We start from the raw sequence: 14,923 nt of genomic DNA, 5'->3' as shown, positions 1-14,923 counted from the left end.
TGCTATTCCATTCTTATTAATGTTTTCAAACAATTTTTACAGAGTCAGCATCAGAAGCAAAGCATATAACTATACCAATACATTTGGATGATAGCAGCAACAGAGGGAGCCTTTGGAAAGTGGCAGGCAGTCCCCACATTTAAATGCAGAATATATCACCCCACAATATGTTAGTAACTCTGCAGAAAGTAACAGTGCATTACAAAATTAAGCACAAGCTGACATGCCACTCACATCCTTACAGGAAGAACACCCCTGCACCTCTGCTCACCTGTTCAAATGTAGAGGAACACTTTGAGGATAATGGCAGGCATTCAGAGGTAACTGTGTCCACAGTGACACCTTTGCAAAGGGGGGGGAGCTAGGTGAAGGAATTTCTTACAGTTACCCCAGGAAATATGTAAAGCATTGGCTGCCCAACAGGAAATGTGCTGTGATATTGTTAGGGCTCAGACCAGTGCCAGAGAGAGTCAGCTGGAAATGGTCAGAGTCCTCCAGGGTATGAGTGATGATTTTCTGCACTACTTGTAAATGGTATAGAGTAGTGATAATGCCATGATCACACTGATGTATACTATGGTGGCACACCAAGCATCTGTGGCCCACTCCATCCATACACAAGTTATGGCATACCAAACTCAAGCTGAAGTCAGTCTTGAAAGGAACAGAGGATGAGGTGTTGTCCAGATATGTGCGGGGACGATGACACATGATAATACTGTTGCAAGGTGAACAAGCATGACATTTTTCATGCAGGATATGTCAGTATTCATCTATACCAGGCAGAACCTCACATTCAAGATCACAATTATGGTCATGCAGCACTATCATATCTGTGTCATCAGGGTCACTTGCATCAAGTAGGTCATGACATGTGCTGCTATTATGTATTTTAGGTTTTTTAGGTGTGATAATCACATTTTTTTGTTTATTTATTTATTTTTTTGGTAAATGAGACAGACAATTATATTATATTGGTCAGTATTAGTGTTTTGAGAGTGTATTTAGTTGTTTGGTATTTTTAATTACTGGATACATTACATTTTGTTACATCTACAGGTGGTCAAACTGAAAACCCCTGAGCGTCATACAATGCAATATCATTGATTCCCTGTTTTGGGAGACTTTTTCCTTCTTTTTTTATTTATTTATTGCATATCTTTCAGTCTTTACCTTGGTGGATGCACCATCACATATCCTATGTATAGCAGATCTATATGACTCATCTCATCTTGAACTTCTGTGAATCAACTTCAAAGACATAGCTATATGTTTAACCGGAATTGGGGGTGTGGGGGAACCAGGTCTGCATTTTATCCTTGTAAAAATAGTACTTACACCATCAATGAAAGAGGAAAAAAATCAATACTACATGTTTTACCATTCCTACAGGTGGCAGTGACCTATAACATAAAAATAGTAATGCACACACATTTTCAGTAGAAACATATCAAAGTGAATGACAGATTGAAATGAGTATCCTGCCATGTAAATTTACACTGCTGCCACTTCACCCTCCCTACTGCACAATGATGATAGATTTTGTTTCTGAAGTCAGAAATTATTGTGTATGATAGCATAAAATTAATCTGATGTGCAGTGCCACAGAGTAATCTAAGAAGAGATAGTATAATATAAAAAAACGTATAATACATTTTCCTTGATTGCACGATGCATTAACTCATGAAGTATTTCACTGCTGACAATATGCATTACTTTTGTATACTTAAGTAATCAGTACAACAGAACTTATTTATCAAAGAAGAGAAAACATGATTTATTTTTTATATGATACTTTACAACATCACAGAAGAGTAGTCAAGCAGCACTCAGGTATGAATTTCTGCAACAATAAGTTGAGTAACTTTTCTAAAAGATAATTATGATGAGAGAGAGAAAGACAGATGAACAGTAACATCAAACCATGGACTACACAGCATAGCTCACAGATATCACTGCATGCATCAATTATACTCTATGTGTTTTTTATGATAAAGGAAACACTAACATGAATGTCATGGTCCATAGTTGTGGACTAGACACCATATCTTTACCTGCACAGCTGCATGTCGTGCATTAGCCTACAACATGGAGTCTCTTACTACTGATGCCAGATGGTCATCATTAATTGTAACGGGACTGGGACAGGGAGAAGTTATAACTGCATAGGTCACTTCCCCACCAGACCAGCATATGATCATGTTATGCAGAAAGCAACATGCAGTAAACATCTTGCATGCAGTAGCTGGGTCATACTAAAGTTCACACCCAGACTCATCCAAGCACCTGAAATGGCTCTTCAGTAGGCCAAAGTCCCTCATTATGACAATACAGGTCTGGGACAGTTATATGTTATACATCTCCTTTGCAGCTCCATTAGGATTTCTCACTGGTATCATGAGCCATAGTGCCAGCTGATATCCATTATCACTTGAAAAAAAGAAGGGGAGGCAAAACAAACAAAAAAAGTTTAGTATTCAGCAATACTAACATGAATAATTATTTAAATACAATATAAAAAATATTTTTCCACTTACCAACAAGATGGCCACTGGGCATCCTACCATGTAGGAAGAAGTGGTAGATAGAGCTAGTGTGTCAGATATGGAAATCATTGCACTTCCAGGATGCCTGGCAGAGACTGTTATGCACCCCCATACTTCAGAAACTACCTGGCAATTGATGGAATGGTAGTATTTCCTAATGCAGTACCAGTCCCACTGTGGACCAGAAGGGGCATTAATTTCAATAATGGGGGCAATCTATCTCACTGAATAACTCAGGGAAGTGTGCTAGCCTATAAAAGGCATGCATAGGCCTGGTTGGTCCTGAAGTGACACTAGGAAATAGATATAGTGATTCACACATGTCAGGAGTATGTCCAGGAACTACTGCAGTATCCTTGAGTCAGAAACCTATGAGATCCCCGAGGTGTCCCTGGTCAGTTTCTGGACGATCCATGCAACAAGTATAGTGAGGACGATACATACGTTGGTATCACCAGGGATAGGAAGTCCACACATTCTTCCAGTGCCTCTATGGGCGGGGGGGGGGGGGTCGAATGTATCCACTAAGACCTTTATAGTGTTCCTGTCCACTCTGCACCTATCAAGGATTTCCTAATAGTCAAATTTATAAGGAGTTATCCTTTGCTTCTATTTTCACCTTCTTGGCCAGTGGGTGCCACTGGATGCAAGTGGTTTTAGCCCAACCAAGAGAAGCAGCTCAGAAATGGAAATAGCAATGCTAGCAGCAAGTGACAGCATTTTCGCTGATTGCAACTCTGATAGATATAGCAAGGCTTCCCTTTATATAGCATATCGATGACCAATGTGGAAAAGTGGGAAAATCTGACTTGAATTGCAAATGGTGTACAGCATACTTTATTAGCATACAAAAAATGACACCATTTCTTATTTTCATCTCATTAGGCTAACATTTGCATAGGCATATTTCAGGTCATCGTGCATTGTGTAAATGGCTTCTGTGAATTGCAGCTCAGCTGTGCTCATCTATGAACATCTTGGATAGCCTAAGTGCATTTGTGTAGCTAACTATGAATACCAGCCTTTACCTTCACTGAAGCTATCTGCAAGGGACAGCAATCTGAAACTACTATTTCAAGACAACCACCCCTGCCACAGAAAGGCAAGTACATTTTATTCCTTGCAATTTTAATCTGCCTTAACAAGAAATTAATCATGTTTGCTTTCTTAGCTGAGAGAGAGATACAAAATTGTTGTTAGAAGAGCAATTTAACAACATATTTTATAATTTGTCAGTGAATAAAAGAGCATCCCTCCACTGTTTAAAGTCAGGAAAGAAACTGTATATTACAGATGATAATAAGGAGGTCTCAGTTGTGACAAATGAATGTTTAAAAGTATATCGTGACAGAAAATTTTCTGCACAAAGTTGTACTTACAGAGATGTTGATGTGAATGACATCTGCAAAGATCAAGTAATGATACTCTCAAAGAAGTGATTAATAGATAGTACATTGCATTAAACATTTCTAGCTAGGACAGATGGCATCTTGTAAGTAAGGGTTTAGTGTAAATACACAAGATGTTGCTTTTAGTCTTATGCTTTCCTATTGAGGCTTAAAGACTGAACCACTTGCTGTATTTATGAAATGCATTCCAATAACTTTGGTGAAGAGCATGCCCTGTTTTTCTTGAACACTATATATTTTAGTTACAATAATTGCAAATGGGAATATAAATATTTAAAGGAAACACTTCATTTTGACATAAATGTTCTATATACATTTTTACCCCATGAAAAAAGCTATTGAAATGACAATTTTTTGTGTGACACTAATTTTAGATAGAGTGGTATAAATATTATTTATGTTGCTTTAGATCTGATTCAGAAGAACACTTTTTTATATAAACGAACAATGTTATTGTGATGACCCACCACTGTTATGTGACATGGATATCCCACGTCTGGGTCAGTAATCAAGGATCCTCAACCCTCACCACTACCACCTGTAGAGAGATGTTCACTGGGAGGATAACAGTACAGTATTTCCAGATGCAGCTCTCTGCACCAAATGCAATTTCCCTTAAGAGCACAAAGACACCACAGTCAGTCTGATTTTGGTTTCTCCTTCTTTCTCCAGCTCCCCAGTAAGACTCCCCACTGGTACAGCTATAGAGTTGAGTCCTTAGCCAGGGTTCCAAGCCAAGTCATCCAACACTCTCTCTGTCCAACCAGTGCTTCGTGTCCCTGCCCAAGTAGCTGACACACACACTCTTTGAGATTTGATTTGCACACACACACACACACACACACACACACACACACACACACACACACACACACACATATATAAACACCTAGGAAAGGATTGCACAGGTTTACTAGCTATGCCCCCTTTTGCCTAGACTATAAGGTAGATATCACTGACACCAGAATCTCTTAACAGCTACTTTAAGGTCCTTAACATTTACTGTGTAATATTAATATTAATACAAATAGTAGTTTAACCAAGAGCAAGGCTGTTAGGAGTGGCCCACACAGTGTCACCAAATAAATATTCAAGTACTCGCAGAACTTAAATACCTCTACAAAGATCAGCCACAGTGAAAGGTTTAAATATATTTCATAATAAATAATAAAAGAACAAGACAATACTAAATATATATTCACAGTAACATCACAATTCAAAATCCCAGGAAATATTTAAAACAACATTGAAGGACAGTTTCAAACAAATAAAGAAAAATAATATCTAAACTAAGCTTCACTATATTCCTGACTGTATCTCAGAGAATCATACTGTTCCCTAATAACTCACTTATAGAGCAATGCAGATGATGTAGTGAATGGTTCTTCTTGTTGTCAGGTCCAAGCAGAAGACAGACTATAGAATGCTCTGTCTCACTAAGAGACTTCTCAAAATAATACCTAAAATATTACTACCAAGATAGGCTTGCAGAATCACATAATTTCTGGTCATCTGACTTCTAGTTCTCATGCAAACACCCATCACTTTATAGGCTAGGGCATAATGATGTTATCTCACATGTTTCAGTGCAGCCAGAGACACAAAGTCTGTACTAGGAAGCTCTCTGTATTGTCTTTGGGGTGAACTAATTGTTATTCTGGATGCATGAAGGAATGCAATTGTTTTATGACTTCCAGCACCTGCCAAAAATCTGAGCAAAAGCCCTTGTATGTGTATTTTTCCAGGTAGATGCTAAATATTGTCAGGTGCCAGCAATTGCACTTGTGCAATTGGCATGGCTTGGAGAACTGTTGTTTCATATATTAATGACTGGACTGATGAACTAAATAAATATTTTCCTAAAGTTTGCTAGACTGAGGTTAACCTCCTATATTCTTGTTTCTACTGTTAAAACATATACTTTTAAACAGTTACGGTAGTGCATGTACATTCTGTTCTCTCCAGCAGAGCACATTTTGGATGCATTTCAAGAACAAGCACCTTACAAATACCTTTTCAACACAAACATCTGTACAAATAAGTCTGATATACAAAATTATACATTTCTAATACATTTGCAACACAAGCATCTTATATAAATCATGTTGATGTTTACAAATGACATCATTATTTACAAAATTCCAGCTAGCTGTGCTGGCAGTACCTTCTTTTGTCACGGTTATCAAACAGCAAGTGGAGTTGCTATGGAGAGTATAAAGGTATCTAGATTTGCATATTTAGTACTGATAGTTTGGGAGTAGCACCATATATCTGAACAATCCTTTCTTCATTTGTGACTTACTGTGGAGTTGATTGGTAAGAGAAGTTTTATTTTAATTTATATCGTATTTGTGTCGCTGTTTTTCACTGTTTGTAGGTAGGAAGGCACTGTTTGTTAACAAGATTTACTTTGATTCATATTTTGTTGTTTTACCTTTAATTTCACCGTTGGTTGTTAGAAAGGAATATGTTTTAGACAAGCAAGCTCTAGCCACCCCAAGAGGCCTAGAAAGCTATAAATTTATACATACTGCAGAGAGGAAAATCCCGAGCATATCTGAACAATCCCATCTTAGTTTGTGATTTATTTATCTTTATTGTCAAAAAGAAGTGCTAGTGTGAGTGATAGTAAGCAACAAAAAAGAATTACAATTTTTGTCTGGCTTGTAGAACTTGAATGGTCAGAACAACTTACTGTATTTTATTTAGTTGTATATTGCTGGTGTGATTTCTTGTCATAGAATTTGATTTAAGTTCTCTTTGAATTATCTAGTTACTGATTTTGATCTTTTGTAATATTGCATTCATTTGAAGCTGAATATGGATTCCTTAAATGAGTATGCAATTAACAATTTGCTAACTTGTATAGTGTAATAAATGTTATGCATATTTAAAGGTAACAGCTAACACTGGTGATCTGTGATGCTCATGTCAAAAGTTGGATGATTTGCTTACCATTGTTAGAAGTAAATCTAGACATAATGATGATGATTGCACTTGTGCAATTGGCATGGCTTGGAGAACTGTTGTTTCATATACTAATGACTGGACTGATGAACTAAATAATGTTAGGCATAGAACAAATAGAACACATTTAGGAAATAATGCATCTATTTTCTGCAAAGATCATTCAACCCCTATGAAACAAGATGATGCTGCTGACAACTTTGGAATTCTGGATGCAAGTATTCAGAAATCTGAGGATCCAGTTTGTTTAGAAGGAAACAAAAAAAAAGAACGAAAGGAAGAAGTTCACGGCAAATAACAAGGAAGAAAAAGAAACCGATTAATGAATGTAAAGGAAAGAGAATACATAGTAAAAAGGACATTGCTTTGTTATGTAACACACTGGTTACAGAAAATGATATTTTTCTATCAGAAAACCTTCAGTCGACAGAAAAAGGCATCCTCTTTCCAACTGACAAGGTAGAAAAAAGAGGCAAGGGGTAGATGAAAAGGAAGAAATCAAAATTGAACATGGAAGGATAAAAGGAGAAGAAAGACAGATGTTGACTACATGACTCAAGCTGTGGATTTACAACACCAACTGGATGATAATTTAATACACAATGAAAACAGTGGGATTAATAAGACTAATGGTGATGAAGATCTATCCTTTGCAACAATTGATAGAGGAGATATTACTGTATTAGAAGCTGAAGATTCTTCAGAGCTGGCCAGCAAAGACATTTTTGTAATTGGAGATTCAGTTATTAGAGGAACTGATACATATATTTGCAGAGATGATAATGAACATCGAATAGTGTTATGCTTGCCAAGAGTGAAAATAGAAGATGCAAGACAAGTCTTGGAATACCTTAATGTAAGGCAGTATGGATCTGTTTTTATTCATGTTGGTATAAATGAAGTCACCCGCAAGGACTCTCTGACTGCTAGTAGGGAACTGACAGCCTTCTTAGATAGTATTGCTTACACTGGTGTTAGGACATATTTTTCACAAATCACCTATAGAAAGGATAGTCAGGTCACTGTGAATCAAAAGATTTTTGGGGTAAATACCTACATGGAAAAAATGTCCTGTTTTAAAAACTGGAAATGTGTAGAGCACCAAAGCCTTGTTTTGGCCACATGTGTTAAGACAGGTTGGAGTGCATTTGTCTAGATCAGGGAACAAAATTTTTGCAGCAGATATTTTGCAATATTTTACAAACACCTGGCAGAATGTATGCTATGTTTTCCTATGTCAAAAGTTTAACCGCCCACAGATATCAACATTGGATGCCTCTCTGATGATTGTTAATGCTAGGGGGCATTAATAATAAAGTTTTTTTTACTGGAAAATTTGCTACGTTCCCACAAGATTGATATTGTTATTGTTTGTGAAACATGGTTAAAGAACAATGACTGGAAACCAGTTCTGTCAGGGTATAAATGTTTTTACTGTAACATACATTCTAATAAAAAATCAGGTGGAGGTGTTATGATAGGGATTAAAGATAGGTATGAGACCTATAATGATTACATGTTCAATGATAACACCAGCACTGTAGACTGTGTAACTGACAATAAAGACAACCCTGGAACATATAACAATTGTTGGAGTGTATAGACCACCAAAGTCAAGTGTAGATGACCTAGAAGAATTCATACATTTCTTGCATGAAACACAGGAGGGAAGAACAATATTAGCTGGGGACTTAAATTTACCAGAAACAGACTAGAATAATAGTGATTTTACAATATTAGTAAGGAAATTATTCACAGTGTATATTCAGGAACAACAATTGCTTCAGATTGTTTAAAAAAACTACCAGGGGACGGAACATACTAGACACTGTGTGTATTCCCAATGAAATTACTGTAACTTCAAGTCAAGTTTTACCACCGTTGATGTGCAGTGATCATGGGGTTATAAAGGTTAATTTGTTACTAGATCATTCTGCTAAAATGAAATCTAAGCCAATGCACAGAAGGTTAATTACAGATTATATGGAAGCAAAACAATCACCATGTAAAACTAACAGGAGTGAGGTGTTCAGTGGAAAAATTGCAGATGGAATGTGGAAAGTTTTGAAAGAGAAATTGTTTGAGTGCAAAAAAAAAACAAAAAAAAAAATTTAACATCAGGATCTAGGCATACAACATCAGGCGGATATATTTCCATAAGAACAAGATATCTGATTAAGGTGAGAGACAAAAAATATAAGAAATGGAAGAAAGGTCGAACTACAACTTGAAAACTGAAATAAACAAGCTGGACAAATAGATTAAGCATAGTGTGAGACAAGATCAAGAAAAATCTGAAGAAAATTTATATAAAGATTTTGAGCATAATAGGAAACCTTTTTATAGATACGTAATTTGTGGAAGGAGTAAAGACACACAGATTGATAAACTGTGTACAGACTCTAAAATTTATTCTCAGACACAACAGATTATAAATATATTTACAAAATCTTATGCAAAACAGTTTGGCTCCACAAAAGGGGTGGTAAGTTGTCCTAGTGACATCAAGGTAACTCCAGATACTGGAATCAAATTAGATTATATTGAAAAAGAACTGCACAAACTGGATGCAAACAAAGCCCAGGGAGGAGATGGAATTAGTAACAATGGGCTGAGAACACTTCAGCAAGAACTTACAGTGCCATTATATCCATTATTCGCTTGGTCATTTAAATATGGGGAGATTCCTCAAGATTGGAGACCTGCACTTATTAAACCTGTTTTTAAGGGAAAGGGGAGTAGTACACACTCAGAGTCATATAGACCCTTAAGTCTACTTTCATGTTGTGGAAAAATAATGGAGAAGGTAATATTGGATATGTTATTGTCAGAAATGGATAGGTTGGGACTTGAAACCATATATCAGCATGCATATGTTGAAAACAGATCTATTACTACCTGTAACATGATGTTCTATGACAATATAATAACAGCTATGAATGAAAATTTGTGCTGTGGTGTAATTTATATAGATGTAATGTCCGCATTTGACAGGGTCATACACATAACACTGATCAATAAATTAGTACAACTAGGTATTGATGTACTCTTGATAAGATGGATACCTGCATGGCTTACAAATAGGACATGGCACGTATCATACAGCAACTGGACAGGCAAAATCCTTGGTTGCAGTCAGGGTGTCCCACAGGTCTCTGTCCTAGGCCCTTACTTGTTTAGATTGTATCTTTCGGACCTAACTTTTTAATTTGAGGTGTTCTACAGTCTATATGCAGATGACCTGAAATTGAGTAAACTGATTACATGTGTTACAGATAAGGCATTTCTGCAAAATAACTTGACTAGATTGACCATTTGGGCACAGGAGAATAATATGCTATAGGTTGTATAAAAAGATTTATAAATTCTTATAATTAAGTCATTGCCCATTAGTTACATTAGACCTAAACTTGAGTATGGAATAACAATATGGAAACCTTATAAAACAAACAAGCATGAGTAAACTAGAAAGAGTACAATGGAAATATACCAGGGTATCCATGGATGTGAAATTTTAAGTCATTATAAAAGACTAAAATATCTGAACTTGTACAGTGTCTCTTACAGATATCTAAGAAGAGATTTTATTCAGAAATACAGAGCATTTAGTGACAACTACCTCTGCGAATGTTTAAGGTTAACAAAAAGTACTAGAGAATCATCAGACAACCTATATAGAAGATTCTGTAGGAATGAGAAGTGTACTAATTGGTTCTCTGACAGAGTAGTTGATGTGTGGAACAGACTACCAAATTACATTAAAGCAAGTACTAGTTTAGATATTTTTAAGAACAGCCTGGATACTTATTATGGGAACAAATGTTTTAGTATATTGGCAAGCTAGAAGGGCATTAATGTCCAGGCTTGAAATATTTGAATGTATGTATGTATGTATGTATATATACAATTCCTGTTTAACAAGTACATAATTATGTTCTGTCAGCCACCATTTTTATAATAATGAACACATTTAATGAGTCCATAGCTTTAAATACTTGGGTATCAAACGATGCTAGTCAAAAACCTTGATTACAGAGTCAACTGTACACTGTGTGGTTGCCACAAAATCTACCACCTCCTCAATCACATAGGGTAAATTGTTTTTGGGAATGATATCCTACATTTTCAGTTGAAATGTGGCCTCTCACTTCTCCAATACACCTCAAAGAAAAACATAAATGACCTGTACAATATGTCGATTTTTATAATTCTGACACCACACTGAACACAATTGCATCACCCTCCACCAAGCCAAATAGCTCCCTAAAAACAGCATTCTTACCTCCTTATCCTTATCTCACTTTCAAATGGCATGTCTTCCCCCATCAGCCACAAGATAGGTATATGGAACATAACGTATGTACTTTGATTGACAGTTAGTAATGCACCATTCTAAGGCCTTCTGTTAATCTTGCCATAGCCATCCATGCTTTCTCTGTCCTTGTACTCAAACTCTGGTGGTCACTGCTACTAGGTATTTATAATTGTTCCACTTATCCCCAGTTTAGAAGCAGACCAACTGAGCACTTAAAATAGATCTGTGTGCAGACACTTCAAAAACCTGCTGTCACATAAGCCACACTTTGATGACCCTACAAATCTTCTCTTTGTACTCTGCCATAACATTGTTTGACCATTACTTGAGAACGATTCACTGACTTTCTTCTCCATAACTACATCTTTTCTATTTCTCCCTTGTCTAAAAATAACTTTCTCTGAAACACTTGACTTTCTCTCTGTAAGAGTTTTACACCTTACTTGTCACCATTTTCATCAGTCCCCCTTTTCCCCATTTTCTACATGGGGTCAGGATGTCACGCCACTGTCTCTCCCTTTCTCTCTCTCTCTCTCTCACTTGATTCACTGCCACTCTTAAGGGCTACACTTTAAGAATAGACATAATTCGAGCTAGTAGCAAAAAATGGCTTTTAAAAACTTAGTGTGATGATGTAAGGTATTGCCAGTTATGCCCGGAGAAGTAAGGCAGTGAATTTGTAACATATGCCAGCCTAGTTAGCTGGAGTTTTGTAAAGAAATATATGTCATTTGTATATTAAACTGATTTGTGCAGATGCTTGTGTTGAACAATGCATTTATAAAGCTGCTTATGTTAAAATCTACCAACCATGGGTCCTGCTGGACAGAAGAAAATATACCTGTATGTCAGACTATATTGTAACTGTTGAAAGTAATGTATTACAACATAAGATACTTGAAGAGAAGAGGTTAATCTCAGTCCAGCTAACTTTGAAAAATAGTCCAAAATTAAATTACCTGGTTTAAGCCATAAAGATTGTATCTCACAGTTCTGACTGTAGCCAGAGACAAAATGTCTGTGAAAACCAGGACTAGGAATCCTACTGCATTGTCCTTGGGGGTGAACTAATTGCTACAGTGGAAGGGTGGAATAATTTTAAAATGGTTTTATAGCTTGCAGATGCTATAACACATCTTAGCAAAGGCTCTATGTATGTGTATTATGACACATATGTGCTAGATTATGGTTCAGTTTCTAGTAAAAGGGGTAGTGTAGGAACTAGAGCCAGATGACTAGATGTATGTGATATCATTCATAACCCATCACAGAAATGATGCTTTAATGCTAGGTGAGACAGAAGTTTCAGGGCAGTCTGTTTTTGAAACCTGACAATGAAGAATAATTCACCCACTTTATCTTGCCTTGCTTTGGTAAGTAACCAGGGAATAGTAATTCTTTAGATCAGTCAGGAAAATATAGTGAGATTAGTTAAGTACATTTTTTGTATTTGTGTGAATCTATCCATCGGTACTATTTTTAATAATTTCTATGACTGAAACTCTGGTGTTTATTGTAAATAGATATTTAGTAGTTCTATGTTCTTTTATTATGTATTATTAAATACATTTAAACTTTTCATTGTGGCTGGTCTTTTAGGGAACATTTTAATCTTTGAGAGTACTTATATTTATTTGGTGACACTGTGGCCACTCCTGAAAGACTTGCTGCATAGGTCAAACACTGCCAATTGTATTAGTATTAATTTTACTCAGTATAATTAGGTACCCCTGTAAGAGCCTTAAAGTAGCTGGCTTTGGAGTGTTCTGGTGGCAGTATATACCCTATAGTCTGAGCAGGGGGGCATAACTGTTAAATCTGTGCCAGCCTTTCCCAGGTGTGTGTAAGTGAGTGTGTGTGTGTGTGTGTGTGTGTGTGTGTGTGTGTGTGTGTGTGTGTGTGTGTGTGTGTGTGTGTGTGTGTGTGTGTGTGTGTGTGTGTGTGTGTGTGCATGTGTGCATGTATGTGTGTGTGTGTGTGTGTGTGTGTGTGTGTGTGTGTGTGTGTGTGTGTGTGTGTGTGTGTGTGTGAAAATCAAATGTAAAAGAATGTGTGTATGTCAGCTACCTGGTGCAGGGACACAGAGTGCTGGTTTCACAGAGAGGGTGGTGGAGGACTTGGCTTGGAACACAGCTGTAGTCAGTGTGGAGTTTTATTTGGGGCCTGGTGAGAGACAGGAAAACCCAGCCCCATGACGGGAGTGTGTTCCCTGTGTGCTCTTAAGTGAAATTGTGATTGATGCAGAGAGCTACATCTAGAAATACTGTGTTTAACTATCTTTGTTCCAAGTCTCTCACCTGTGTCAGTAGGGAGGACTGATGCTCCGTGATTAATGGCCCAGAGGAGGGATGTCATAATATTATAATTATTCTTCCAAATCTCTTTGCGTACATGTCTGAGTGGGTATATATAAATATATATATATATATATATATATATATATATATATATATATATATATATGTATTACAAATCTTTTCTGCGTGGGTATATATATATATATATATATATATATATATATATATATATATATATATATATATATATATATATATATATATATAGGTCTACTTTCAAATCTTGAAATAGTGAAATATCGAATTTCAGTATCTTGAGATGAATATGGGTCCACTTTCAAATCAAGAAATAGTGAAATATCTAATTTAAGTATCTTGAGATGAACATATCAAAAACGCACTTCAATGAAAAAGTAAAAAAAAAAAATGAACATCACTATACTGAAAATTCATAATACCAAATTTTCAGCATGCGAAGTTCAGTTTTTTAATATACCCTCCACCACACAAACAAAAACACAAACACAACCTTTCTGCTGACACCATATCAAACCAACACAACACACACACATACACACACACACACTCACACACACACACACACACACACACACACACACACACACACACACACACACCAACCAAACCCAAATAATCTAGGTAAAGCAGGGGAGCAAGCCCCCCTGCACCCCCCACATCCCCCCTACACCCCTGCTACATATATACCAACTCTGAGGTTGCCCTACCACAAAAAACACAACAAACCTACCATTACGCACCCTACACTTCCATTGCTCATTGTCAAATGTATACCTGTGAAAAACAGACACACTACACATGTACAAAAATCACCACTTTCAACACTAACACACGCATACACACACACACACACACACACACACACACACACACACACACACACACACACACACACACACACACAAACGCACACATGCTCATCTACCTACCACAACCTACTCCTAAAACTTCCAAAAAAATTTAAAAATTACAAATTCATACCCCAAACACTTAAACAGAAACAACCTACCTGAATCTGCGCACATAACCACACATCAGCCACTGTGTCTAAATCCCAGACCACACTGCACCTTAAAGAGACAACAAACCATAAAGAACACACTGCACAACAACTACGGTAGATTAGATAAACAAAGATTTGTTAAAATGCAATTTCGAATGACTGCACTTTCGGTATGCTTGTTTCAAGATACTGAAATTTGATATGTCAGTATTTCAAGACTTGAAAGTGTAGATGTAGATATATATATATATATATATATATATATATCTATATATATATATATATATATATATATATATATATATATATATAGATCTACATACATATATATGCACATATATATTTGG

Source organism: Protopterus annectens, chromosome 3.part0 (assembly GCF_019279795.1).
Source record: "Protopterus annectens isolate FY-2018-M chromosome 3.part0, PAN1.0, whole genome shotgun sequence".
NCBI classification, from domain to species: Eukaryota; Metazoa; Chordata; order Ceratodontiformes; family Protopteridae; genus Protopterus; species Protopterus annectens.
This window is presented reverse-complemented; position numbering follows the sequence as displayed.